Here is a 12,645-nt window from a genome sequence, read left to right as displayed (position 1 = left end):
CGAGATCAAACAATGTCCAACTATTCACTTGTTCCGGTTTAGATACAAAAAAACATTACTGGCGGAATACAGAGATGAAGAAAATGGGGTATGAGATATTGGGAATAGTGCGTCTAGAGCAGGGGTGTCAAACTCATTTGAACTCGGGGGCCACACGATAGAACCGACATTCTGTCTGAGGGCGGACTAGTAGATTAAAGAGAAAGAAAAAAAGAGATACAGAAATAAGAGAAAGAGGGAGGAAAAAGGAGAGAGGGCGAGAGCATGGGAAACAAAAGATAAAAAGTCGTGAGACAGGGGGAAAAGAGAGGGAGAGGAAGAAAGAAATCCAAAGAGAAATAGAAAGACAGAAGGAGAGAAACGGGAAAAGAAAGCGTGAAGGGTAAGAAGAGAGAAAGAGAAAAGAAAGAAAAGGAAAAAAAGGAAGTTAGAACAAAAGAGGTTGAAAGACACAGTGAGAAAAAGAGACAAAGAGCAACAAAGGAAGAGAAAAAGAGAGACACAGTGTGTGAAAGAGATAAAGAGTGGAAGAAAAGGGGTGGAAAAGACAGAGAGAGAAAGAAATACAAGTACATTGTCTTTGTGAGAGGCACCTGGCTTTGGCAACATCAAGTGGACATATTTCACCCTGCAGCTTGTTTTTCTCTTGCGCTTCTCTGAGTGTTGTCTAGCGGGCCAGATTCAATCCCTTAGCGGGCCTGACCTGGCCTGCGGGCCGCCTATTTGACACTTGTGCTCTAGAACTATGGTTAACTTTGTGTTATTGTTGCTATTTTCATATCATAACTGTTATTATTAATATTATTACAATTGTTGTGATATCATTGGTGTATTTAATAGGGAAGATGTAGGGGGAGGGAATATAAGCATTTACTTCTGACTCCCCCTTTTTGAACATATTAAGTAACATTATTTTGTTGTTGAGTTATTCTTTTTATTCTGTTTTTATTTTAATGTTCGAACTTCATTCATATATGTTCGATTGCACTTTCATTTTGGGGGAAAATAAGAAAAAATAAATTTAAAAAATGACCGTTCCCCCTCGACAGAGCAGGGGCCCGACCCCTCTATTTGAGAACCACCGGTGAAAGTCAATTTAGCCTCTAGGAGCGACGTCCTCGTTTAACACAAAATAAAACTTCAAAACCATCCCAGCAATACGTGCTACATTGCCCCATACCGTGCATAACGAGGCCGGATGCCATTTTTAGAAAAAATAACGGCGGGATTGCTGATAGCTGTTGAATGTCTGCTGATTGCTAAAGAGTGCTCGAGAAGTGTAAGTACAAGAAAACTGGAACAAAATAGGTGAAAATAAAGTGCTGAAAATAGTCTGCGAACTTTCATAGAACAGTAAAATCTAGTCAGTAAGCTTTATACGTTTGATATGACTGAGATGGGGATTGGACTGATTTCATGAGCAGATGTGCGGGGCAGACTTAACAAGCGACTCTCAATGTGCATGAACTGATTTGTGAACTATATTTATATCAAAGATTTAATTGAATCAGATTGTCTATATTGCCATTAAAGTCAATGTTGTGGAACATTGTATGCCACGAGATGAGACTAGGGTGAACATAGAGTAAAGAACGAAAGAGAAAAAAACATGACAGACTATCAGGATAAAACAATGAAGTACTTAGAGACGGGCCTAAATTATAATAAGAGTGCAATGTTTGTGAATGAGAAAAGAATAGTGCATGGTAAAAATAGTACAATGGAAGGATGTGCAATAACATTTAGCAACAGCAACAAAAAAAAACAGAAAACTTCTCACAGTTTTGTTTGCTTGTTTAGGGTGGTGATGGCCCTGGGAAAGAAGCTGTCATTGAGCCTCCTTGTCCTAGTTTTGAAGGACTTATAATGCCAACCAAAGGTGATGGCCGGGGTGGCAAGTGTCGCTTTTAATGTCGACGGATCTGTTACAGTATTGCAAGCAGACACTATCCGCTAGATTCTAGACCAGGTATGGGCAAACTACGGCCCGCGGGCCATATACGGCCCGTTGATCTTTTTAATCCGGCCCGCCAAACATCTCCCGGTTATATCAAAAAATATACCAGCAAACTTTGTTCATTTACTTTCCCCTGTAATGCCCAATAGATGGCGCGCTTGAGTATTTGCCCCCTTTTCTTCGCGCTTAAGCTTTTCCCAGAAGAAGCACATTCCTTCTCGATTTCCGCAGTAAAGCTTTCTCCCTTCTAAAAACAAACATGAGTTTATCAAAGAAAAGAAAAGTCGACAGTGAGTGCCAAGTGTTTAAAACAGAATGGACAACAAAATATTATTTTAAAGAAGTCCGATCAAAGGCTGTATGCTTGATATGTCGAGAAAGTGTCGCGTTTTTTAAGGAGTACAATATTAGCCGTCACTTTGCTACGAAGCATTCCAATTACTCCTCAAACCTAGAACAAGTCCAGTAGCTTTTCTTTCTTCTGTCTAACAGCATAGGAGCTACACTCAGGTTTTGCTGAGGTTTGTATCGAGACTGTATCGCTATATAAAAAAATGTAATCAACATTTTTTTCTCCTCCTGGCCCTTTCAAAAAATGTTTAAGCCAATGCGGCCCGCGACTCAAAACGTTTGCCCACCCCTGTTCTAGACTGAGCAGAGAGCACCCGATGATCTTCTGGGCTGTGTTGATTACTCTCTGGTCATATTGCCGGAAGGAGTGAGTGAACTGAAATAAGTTAGTCGGGATTTGAACCCTGTGACTCTGTATGTGGCAGGTGGGATCACAAACAGTTGAAGTTTAATCGGGTAGGTGCACACTTGTATCACACATAATAGTATATAGCTGAAAACCAATTGTGAAACTAAGTAATGGAAAAACGATTTACATGTAACCAGGTAGGTGCGTATTTTTACCACACATGGTAGAATGAAGCTGAAAGCCAAAGTAATTATCTACATAGAATATTATTTTAGACATTAAAAATTGCATCGTTTAGGTTAAATAGGACAAATGTGATATTCATAGTTCAACTGGAAAGAATATTAAAGACGGGGTGCACAGTTTCAGGTGTCATCAAAAACTTTAAAATCAAATATTTGCTGAATTAAGTAAGTGTTAACAAAGCCCGAATGAGTTCAAAGAGCCTTTATTTATTTTTTCTACCGCGCCAATCTGTTTTTATCTTTGGTATGACGCTGGGGGAGAAGAGGTGAGGACATGGGGGTTTGGGTGATTTCACGGTTTTCCTCTATTCTTGGATGAAAATTGTGAAAGTAAGAAAATGACTGTGTCAAGTACGGTGCAAATGCCAACCCAAACCCCCCAAAAATGAAAAAGGAGCAGCAATGATGATGATGACAGAAGTTGGCGTCAACAAGTAGAATATTTTGAAGTTTTTTTAAGATACGTTAACATTCAAACTGTGTTGTATGTAGGAATTGATAAAGCTGTACATGTGAACTTTTATTTGCTGTTTCAATGAAAGTCCATGGGAGCTTATCAGTATTCAAAGCCTAAATTAACGGGAACTGTAAGTATGGCGTATGAACACTCACAACACATTTCCAACAATTATTGTATGAGGGTTTTAAGCACATTGTGTTTTGCCTAAAATATGAAAGACTATGTTGTGTGCCTATGCTGGCCTACAAAGCCTCCAGGATTGCAGGTTCCCCCTCCCACTAACCTCACAGCCTCTTCAACCGGCTGCCATCAGGGAAAAGAGAGCACTCTCTCAGGGCCAGAACCAGCAGGCTAAAGGACAGCTTCTTCCATCGCTCCCTGCCCTATCCTGTTTCACCCCCCCCCTCTCCTGCCTTCTGCCAAATGACCGCAAAACTGCTGTTTAGATTATATTTTACATTACATTATTATCCGAAACCAATATTTGTTAAATAGATTTCGGAAAAAAAGGGAAACTTGTTGCTTTTTGTTCTTGCTGCTATTGGTTATTTCCTTTGTGCCTCATCTATTTCATGTTTGCACACGGAGAAGAGGAAGTCATTTCATCAGTGCTATTTGTTGTGCATAAAGCATATTTGAAAATAAAGTTGAGTTGAGTTGATAAGATTCTAAAAAATGCATGGGGGCCTATTTGGATGGGGGTTGTTTAAGCACGGTACCGCCTTTAAAAAAAAATAAAAATAATTAAAACGTTCCCATGGTATAAAACTCTGGCTACTTGAAGTACAACATCGTGTACCGTCCCCAGACAATACAACCTTATCGACATTAAGAATAAGACCCCTGTAATGAGACACAGCGGAGTTTAGCCTACTTTATCGAAATGATGTCTCGTAAATATCGAATCACTCTCAATCTTCCTAGTTAACGACCTTATCCGACACCATAATCTTAAATTTGATGGGGTTTAGCGAGACGTGGTTAAAACCCAAATGAGTTTTAAATGAGTAAGAAGGGTGAGGCTGTCACGCATCAACTGCAATTCTGCTCTCAAATTTAAAACAGGGGTCGGCAACCTTTTTCACCCAAAAGGCTATGATAGCAAAATATTGAGATTTTTTTTGAGAAAGCCATACCATATATTAGAAGACAAAAGCTAACTTGTTAGCGCAATTTTCACAGTGAAATGAAATAAAAATAATAACAGAGCCTTGTGTCCCATATGAACAACTCTACGACCGTATTTTCCACATAAGGTACACCTGAAAGCCTTCCCTTTTTTCAAAAGCTGACCGTGCGCCTTATAGTACAGTGCGCCTTATATATGGATCGATATAAGGTGGCCACAGGTCTCGCAACTACGGTAAGCAGCCGCCGACTCGATTTCCCCCCTTAGAAGAAGTAGTGCGTGGTGCATGTTGGGATACAAATCCTGGCATTTCATTTCCTAACCAATGTGTCAATATTTGGAGGTGAAAAAGGCAGGTCCTTATTAGCATTTACAGGCTCGTATAGGTGTAAGCGGGTTGCGAATTGTAAAGCTCCCAGGTAGCAAAAGCTCATCAGCCCTAAAAGGTGTGGTTATCAAAGAACAGCAACATGGGAGGGAACTGGATAACCTTCTAGTGAACAACCCTGACATACTGTGTGCCGACTTCAACGCACATCATCCGGAGTGGGATCCGTTCGTCAAAATCGATGCAAGAGATCAGCAAGGCGAAGGCCAGAGCGTACCAGATCTCACCATTGTCCGGCTGGATGAGACCGAACTCTACTCCTGGTCGCCGCTCAATGCCCTCAGCTCGGATCACCTCCCAATCCTCATCCAGTGGTCGCAAACCATCAACATCACGCGACAGCTCCGTACAGTACGACCAAATTTCAAGAAGGCGAACTGGGAACTCTTCACATCGATGCTACGAGAAAGCTCACAACAACTGCTGGACGAACCCTCACCCACGGCCCAACTCGTTTCACTACTTGAATGCATCAAAAGAGCCTCAAAAGCCGCTATCCCAATGAAAGTTCAACGCCAAACGGATAGACTGTGGATGACTAACGAACTACGCGAACTTATTAAAGAACGCAACAAACTCCGCAGGAATCTGAAAGTCAACCGGAAAGCCTGGCTGGACAAATCTAGGGAGGTGGCAGAAAGAACAAAAAGGGAGAAAAGAGCGGTCTGGCAGAAACATCTTGCAGACATCAGCCTCTCAAAGGACTCCAACAAAGCTTGGGGCCTTGTTAAACGTCTGAACGGATCACAACGTGGTCCGGAAAACCGCTCCCTCATATACAACGGCAAAGAGTACACCTCGGACTCTGCCAAAGCTTCTGCATTTATCCAAGAGTATGCGAAGGTCAGTGCCCGCAGTGTGGACAGAGAAATAAGGGCGATGAAAAAGCAGGTCCGCAGACAATTAAATGCCCTACGAAGAACACCTAGGCAGGCTTCGGAAGTACCCTTTACACTCCCGGAGCTACAATCGGCTATCAAAATGATAAAGGCAGGCAAAGCAGGAGGACCAGACGAAGTGGCCCCCGATCATCTCCGACACCTACCTAATGAAATCATGCCCGTCCTCCTCAACATCATCAATTATAGTTGGATAGAGAGCTGGTGTCCACAGTCGTGGCGAAGAGCAACTATCGTACCCTTCCTTAAAAAGGGTAAAGACCCCAAAGATGTGTCCTCATACCGACCAATCGCCCTCACCTCCTCTCTATCTAAACTAACGGAGCGCATGATTGTAAACCGCCTCAGCTGGACGCTCGAAGACCAAGAACTTTTGAGTCCATGGCAAGCAGGCTTCCGTAAAGGTCGATGCACCACAGACCAATGTCTACGACTGTCACAATTCATCAGCGACGGTATGCAATCGAAAGCCCGAGAGAGGACTATCCTAACACTGTTTGATTTCTCAAAGGCGTACGACACAGTCAACCGAACACAATTGACACACAAGATGCTGCGCCTCGGCCTTCCCCGGCGTTTCATCGAGTGGGTCTCTACCTGGCTGACAAATCGTATTGCAAAGGTCAGACTTAACGAAGCCACCGGCCGCACTCGCTGCTTCAAAGAAGGCCCACCACAAGGTTCAGTCCTATCACCGCTCCTCTTCGTCATCTACATCGACGACCTACTAGGCCGCTTCGACACCAACACATTAGTCAGCGCCTACGCAGACAACCTGGCTATTGCCTGTTCGGGCCGTCGCAAAGAAAAAGTAGTACAAAGAGTTCAAGGGGAAGTGGAGAAGGTAGTCACCTGGAGCAAAAGCGCCCTACTGCATCTTAATACAGCCAAATGCCAATCGGTACTGTTCACTCTGGACTCAGCCGAAACAAACTGGCAGCCTGACATTCGCATCGATGGCCTTCCTATCCCGACATCAAAGGAAGCAGTTTTCCTGGGAGTTCAGTATGATCAACGCCTCACATTCGGAGCACACGCCCAAAAAGTCACACTTAATATGAGACGAAAATCAAACCTCCTCCGAATGGTAGGTGGAAGCTCCTGGGGCTGGTATCCCGAAGACCTACGCACACTATACCTCGCGCTAGTCCGTAGCATAGCAGAATATGCCGCCCCAGCCTGGACATTATGGTTGGCACAGTCAGGCTTAGATAAACTGGAAGCTGCCCAATTACATGCCGTCAGGGCAATCACAAGACAATTATACTCGACCCCTGCAGACATCGTCCGATATGAAGCCAAAGTACCCCCAATAAAATAGCGTTTCGACCAACTTAGCACGCTCATGGCAGAGAAATGGCAAGCCCTGCCTGACTCAGACCCCAGACGACACCTACTGGAAACTAAAGTACACCAGAGACTACAACGTGGAGATTGGCGATCAAAAGTCATCCCCGAACTGCAACGCCTACAAATCTCACCGATGCTAAACACCACTAGACGAGCCCCGCCTTGGCTACAGTTCCAACCACTAGAGGTCCGTTTCACCAACACCCAGAAATCGGATCCACTGGAACAGCAACTTACGAAAGCCAACCAAGCCTTTAAAGACTTACCCACATCAGACTTAATCATCTACACTGATGGTTCAGCTGTGGAGGGCTATAAAAATGGTGGAGCAGGAATAGTGGTATATACTGCAGAGAATGAACTCATCAGACGATGGCACTCACCGACTGGTAAATGGGCTAGCTCGTTCCAAGCCGAGAGGACGGCCCTGCATGAAGCCATAAAATGGCTGACCGAACTTACAGATCGCCCCTGGACGTCTGCTACCGTCGCCAGTGACTCGCGCTCACTACTCGAGGCATTAGGCAACCCGCATTCGACAGATGCAGACATCTACGATCTACAGCATCTAATTGCGACCCTCTCCCAGAGGAAAAGAATACAGCTATTGTGGATCCCAGGACATTGCGGACTGCCTGGCAATGAACAAGCCGATGCAGAGGCCTCCCTAGGCTCCAGCCTCCCACAACCGAACCACCCGCTGGACCAACACACTATGAGGGCTCTCATAACACGTAGCTACATACCTACTGCTCCCAGCCATCCTCGCCTCAGCTCATTCCTGAATGTGCTACAAAACCTAACAGAGGAACAATCCCTGCCCAAAGCTGAACGCACAGACCTCATCCGCTTTCGGAGCGGCCACCATCCGCTGCTCCGACGCTGGCAATTCCTCCTCCGCAAGTCGGCCACCGACATCTGTCGACTTTGTGGGGAGAGTGAGGAATCAGCCGAACACCTATGGGTCGATTGCCCCGCCTTCATCGCGGACCGTCAACGATGGGCAGTTGGATCGGAATTCGCGGAACTCGTAGCACGACCGAAGCGTTCCATGTCGTTCCTAAAGATCATCTTTAGACGACTTGAAGCGATCTAGCAGCAGCAGCAGTAGCAGCAGCAACAGCAACATGATCAGGGTTGGGTAGGGTTACTTTAACTTGATTACTTTCAATGACTTTTGGATGACTCCAATACCAAATATGCTCATAAAAGACAAAAGAAACTAAATAGGTATTAAATGATGACTCACACGTGGTAAGCTTTCTCTCCTGGCTTTGATCTCTTTGATCTCTGGCAAAACGAACATAAAATGCGACAGAAACAAAATGAAAATCAATCCAAACAGCTTCCCAACATCATTTTTGCCGTTCCGTGTATTCTGTTACTCCCCAAGCCTGCACAAAATGGAGTCATTTGATTCATATTTAGTGCCTTTTATGAGCATATTTGGTAATGGAGTCATCCAAAAGTCATTGAAAGTAATCAAGTTAAAGTAACCCTACCCAACCCTGAACATGATTGACTGAAAGTGGCAATAATGTAAACTGTCTATAACAGTCAAAACATTAAGAGTGCGCCATAATGAATTGCAATCTCCTTTTCAGGTGTTCAATATTCTAAACAGAATAGGCTTATAAAACTCTTAGACTTATATTCAAAAGTGATACTGTATAGGTTTTAACATATACTCTCCAGTTGATACATAACAATTGACTTTTATTAACCTAACCTTACTTGGAAGTCACGCCAACACCCGCGCAAATCTAGTTAGTATTGTATCAAGTGTTCTGGTTTGCCCGTGTCCCTGCATCTAGACGCATCATTTTTGCTGGGGACACATTGGGTCAAATCAACGTGCGTCCCCGGGACGCAACCTTTTTGACACAAAATTGTCATTATTACCCGATTACTTTTTTTTCAACAAAGATTTACCGCACTCCAAACTTTTTCGCAGGCAGATCCGCCATTGTCGTTTTGGTCTCGCGGTTCGAGTTTTCGTCCGCACGCCGATCTCGGCCAACGAGATCTCGTTGTGTAGTGAAAGGAAGTCCGTCTTTTTTTAGAGAACCGGCTTTTTTAGCTCAACTCATTAAAAAGAGCCGGCTCTCCAACGGCTCGCTTGCTTTGATGAGTGATATTACGAATGATGTTGTATAAAGAAGTTAGAAAAAAAGGAAGTATAAAAGGAGAAAATAAAAAAAGACAGGTTTGTGGTTATTCCTTGAATCGGTATATTACCAACAATGATTTGATGCAGAAATGAATTCATAATTTGATGATTAAAACTGAATGAATATATAGATTTATTTAGATTTATTTATTTATATCTGTACATTCAAGGAAACTGTGCGGGTCAGATGTATCGACATTTCGTTCTGTATACACGTGTACTAGAATGACAATAAAGTAGATCTGAATCTGAATCTGAATTTATATTATATATTTGTCGCCGATTTACAATTTCAACCTCGATAACACAAAATTTGGGGGAGCCATAGATCTCTGTTGGGACCCATAGATTTTGGAGCATGCCAGTCCCCGGGACCCATCACTTTTCACAGCCCAAATCAACACTGTGTATCGCACTGCATTTTGTTGGAATTGCTTCCCACTTGACATTCCTCTTGCAACAAGTACCCCACATTTTGAACCTCCTTCGCACTTTTCAGATTTGTCTCTTAGTTTTTGTTTTTTTCTGGCTCTCCTGAGATGTTACGATCAGGGGATGTCACCAATATTTGTCAGCGGAGGTTTTGTGAGGCCCTTTTATGATCATGGCTTGTATCATAAAGTGGACTTGATATATACCCCCATCTGCAACTCTGACTATTTCACTTGCAAAGATTTGAGATGGGAATTTCTTCTTCAAGCACAAAAGAAATATTGACCAAGTCTCATGCAGGCCACTTGGAGTTTCTTTGTTATTTTGGCTATGAAAGAGTCATTGATCATGCATTGAGTGATTACTTCTGGTCCTGTTTTTTTTTCTGAACAACCCAAACTTTCAATACCTGGCAATATCTACCATAAATATGTTTTACGACAATGTAATATCAATTTAAAATGGAAAAACAAAATAAAAAGGATTTGGAATATAGGGGATTATAATGAGGTAGTGACTGAAACTGAACATGAACACATTGTAGGACAACTGAAACTGGAAATATACACCTTTATGAATAGATACAAAAATGTTTTTGAGTCTCGCTCTCTCAGTTGTCCAAATATTTTAAACTAATTTCACCATGACCAAGCATTTTTTGGGCATGTGTGATTGATAATGAAACAACCTGGCGACAGAGACCTCTATTCTGTAAGACCCCTCAGTAGCCCAATTCATGGCCCCTTTTGAAAATCAAAACGCATAAAATAATGATCGAAGGATTCAATTTTTTATTGATTACAGATAACAAAAAAAAAGCTTACCAAAAGAATTTCCTTATCATTTCTTGCCTGTGATGAGTCTGTTGTCACACGTGGATGCCTGTGAGATAACATTGTGGGAACGTGCTTCCGCCTCGTGGGTTTTTTGGAGAACCACATTGTGTCAGGACCAGAATTGAAACAGGACCCAATTGCGTTTACCAAAAGTTTTATTGAAGGAAAGTGGAAAGGCTGCGCCCACGATCCGGTGTTCGCTGGAAGCGGGAAGCAAGTCGCTCTCTCACTCGGATTGTGATCCGAACACAGAAGTGGGTATTCCGTAGCGAGCGATGGCGGTGTCAGGGACGGAAAAACTGGTCGGTAGCCGGGACTGGGAGAGCAAAGCGTGGTCGGAGTCGGGAACGAGTCGCAAGCCGGGACGGGAGAGCAGACGTAGTTGGGATCAAAAATGGGTCGTAAGCCGGGACGGGAGAGCAGACGTGGTCGGGATCAAAACAGGTCGTAGCCGGACACAAACGGGAGCAAAAACAGGACAGGTGTGAGTCAGGGTCGAAAAAGGCTTGCCTTGTATAGGCAGGGGTTCGCAGACGGACTGACCACCGGAGAGTGACAGGACTGGGTTTATAAAGGGACAGGGAGCCAATCAGAGCCTGCAGCGATTGGCGCTAAATGAGCAAGCACAGGTGATTCACATCAGTAATCATGACACATTGATTCAATTACATTTTTTAATATCGGTTTCTGTCATTGAAGTAACCCTTATGAAACAGGGGGCGCTGGTGCCCCCACGGTAAAAAGAAAGGGTCAAGATAAGAACCGAAAATCAGTCAGACACCGTCAGCTCGGATAAGAGTGGACACGTGCAGTCAATGTTTTGTTTCCAAGTTGAAGTTATTATCATGAAATCAGGCCGCAACAGTAGCGATGCTTTTTACTTTTAATCCGTAAATGAAAGAAATATGGTGCCGGAAGCTGAGCTTTTGTATCGTTTTTTGTTTTTTTTCCAGCATTGTGCCTGCACAAACACCTCGGCAAGCTGAGCCGAGCTTTGAAGAGTTACAGTACACAAACTGTAGGCAAGGCCTTTTGGGACAACCACTTCCGGCGTGACAATCTCGCAAGAGACGTTGGCGAAACAAAACCTCCTCTGGGCAGCTCCCCCGTTCCAAATGCTGGAAGAAAACTCAATGTGAATGAACATAGGAGTGCGCCTACAAAGAATTGAGGAGAAAGGGACGTGACGTGCGTTAGAACTAGAAGCTGCGAGGCAGGCCACTCCTGGGGAACTGGCGAGTCGTAGCGACTTTGTTGCCATTTCAAAATCCTTACGTTTGAGCGAGGAACACAAAGATAATGCTGTATTTTCTTAGAGGGTTATCATGTAAATGCTTCCTAGGTTCAGTATTTGTCTTAGAATATGGGACAGGAAAGTATGGCTAATGGGCAATGTCCCCTCTAAATCGCGCACTGCCCAGAGATTCTCAGCGCACAAGAAAATCTAGCCAGCTCACAAAAATCAGGGTTCGAGATTGCTCATTAAGAAGCCATTTAAGTCAAAGTTACAGTGCATGAAGGTCAAAATACACGGGTTCCCCTGACGCTGTTTCCTAAATGCGGTATTTTGAAGTCAATGTCGAAAGAGAACGAACTAGAGTAAAGTCAGTAGTTTTTCCAGAACCGACTTCTTCGGCTCGGCTCACTAAAGAGAACTGGCTCTTTCAGGTCCCAAACGGCTCTTCAGGTTGTTTTTGCTTCTTTCATCCCTACACGACCAAATATTATGTAAAATTGCGCACAAAATGACTTAAAGGGGGGGGGGCAATAGAAAAAGAGAAAAATACCAAAATGAAAAAAAATAGCGAAAAGCTGAGAAAAAAGAAACAAAAGGAAGCGAAAAAAGAAGGAAAAATTCAGAAAAAAAGCCAGAAAAAAAGAAAAGAAAGAAACAAAGGAAAAAAGTAAATAGAGAACAAAAAGAAAAAAAACAAAGCTGCACATTAGGAGTGGACATTCTGTGGTCTGTGAAGCCCTTTGAGACTCTTTACAGGGTTAAACAATGTTAACTCACTGTTAAGACACTTAAAATGAAAACCCAAAGAACAAACTGTTAACGCCTGGAAATGCCAGACAAAC

The 12,645-nt window shown here is 43.3% G+C and overlaps 1 long non-coding RNA gene across 1 annotated transcript in view; it reads right to left on the bottom strand.

The window, feature by feature from the left end:
- LOC148356135 (uncharacterized) overlaps positions 1 to 12,645 on the bottom strand; it is a 125,855-nt gene that overhangs the window by 74,044 nt on the left and 39,166 nt on the right. The gene's annotated exons all lie outside the window — the stretch shown is intronic.

Source organism: Urocampus carinirostris, chromosome 11, assembly GCF_059441175.1.
Source record: "Urocampus carinirostris isolate Australia breed hairy pipefish chromosome 11, RoL_Ucar_1.0, whole genome shotgun sequence".
In the NCBI taxonomy this organism is placed as follows: domain Eukaryota; kingdom Metazoa; phylum Chordata; class Actinopteri; order Syngnathiformes; family Syngnathidae; genus Urocampus; species Urocampus carinirostris.
Note: the sequence above shows the minus strand (reverse complement) of the source record. Positions and strands in the feature narration are given on the sequence as shown.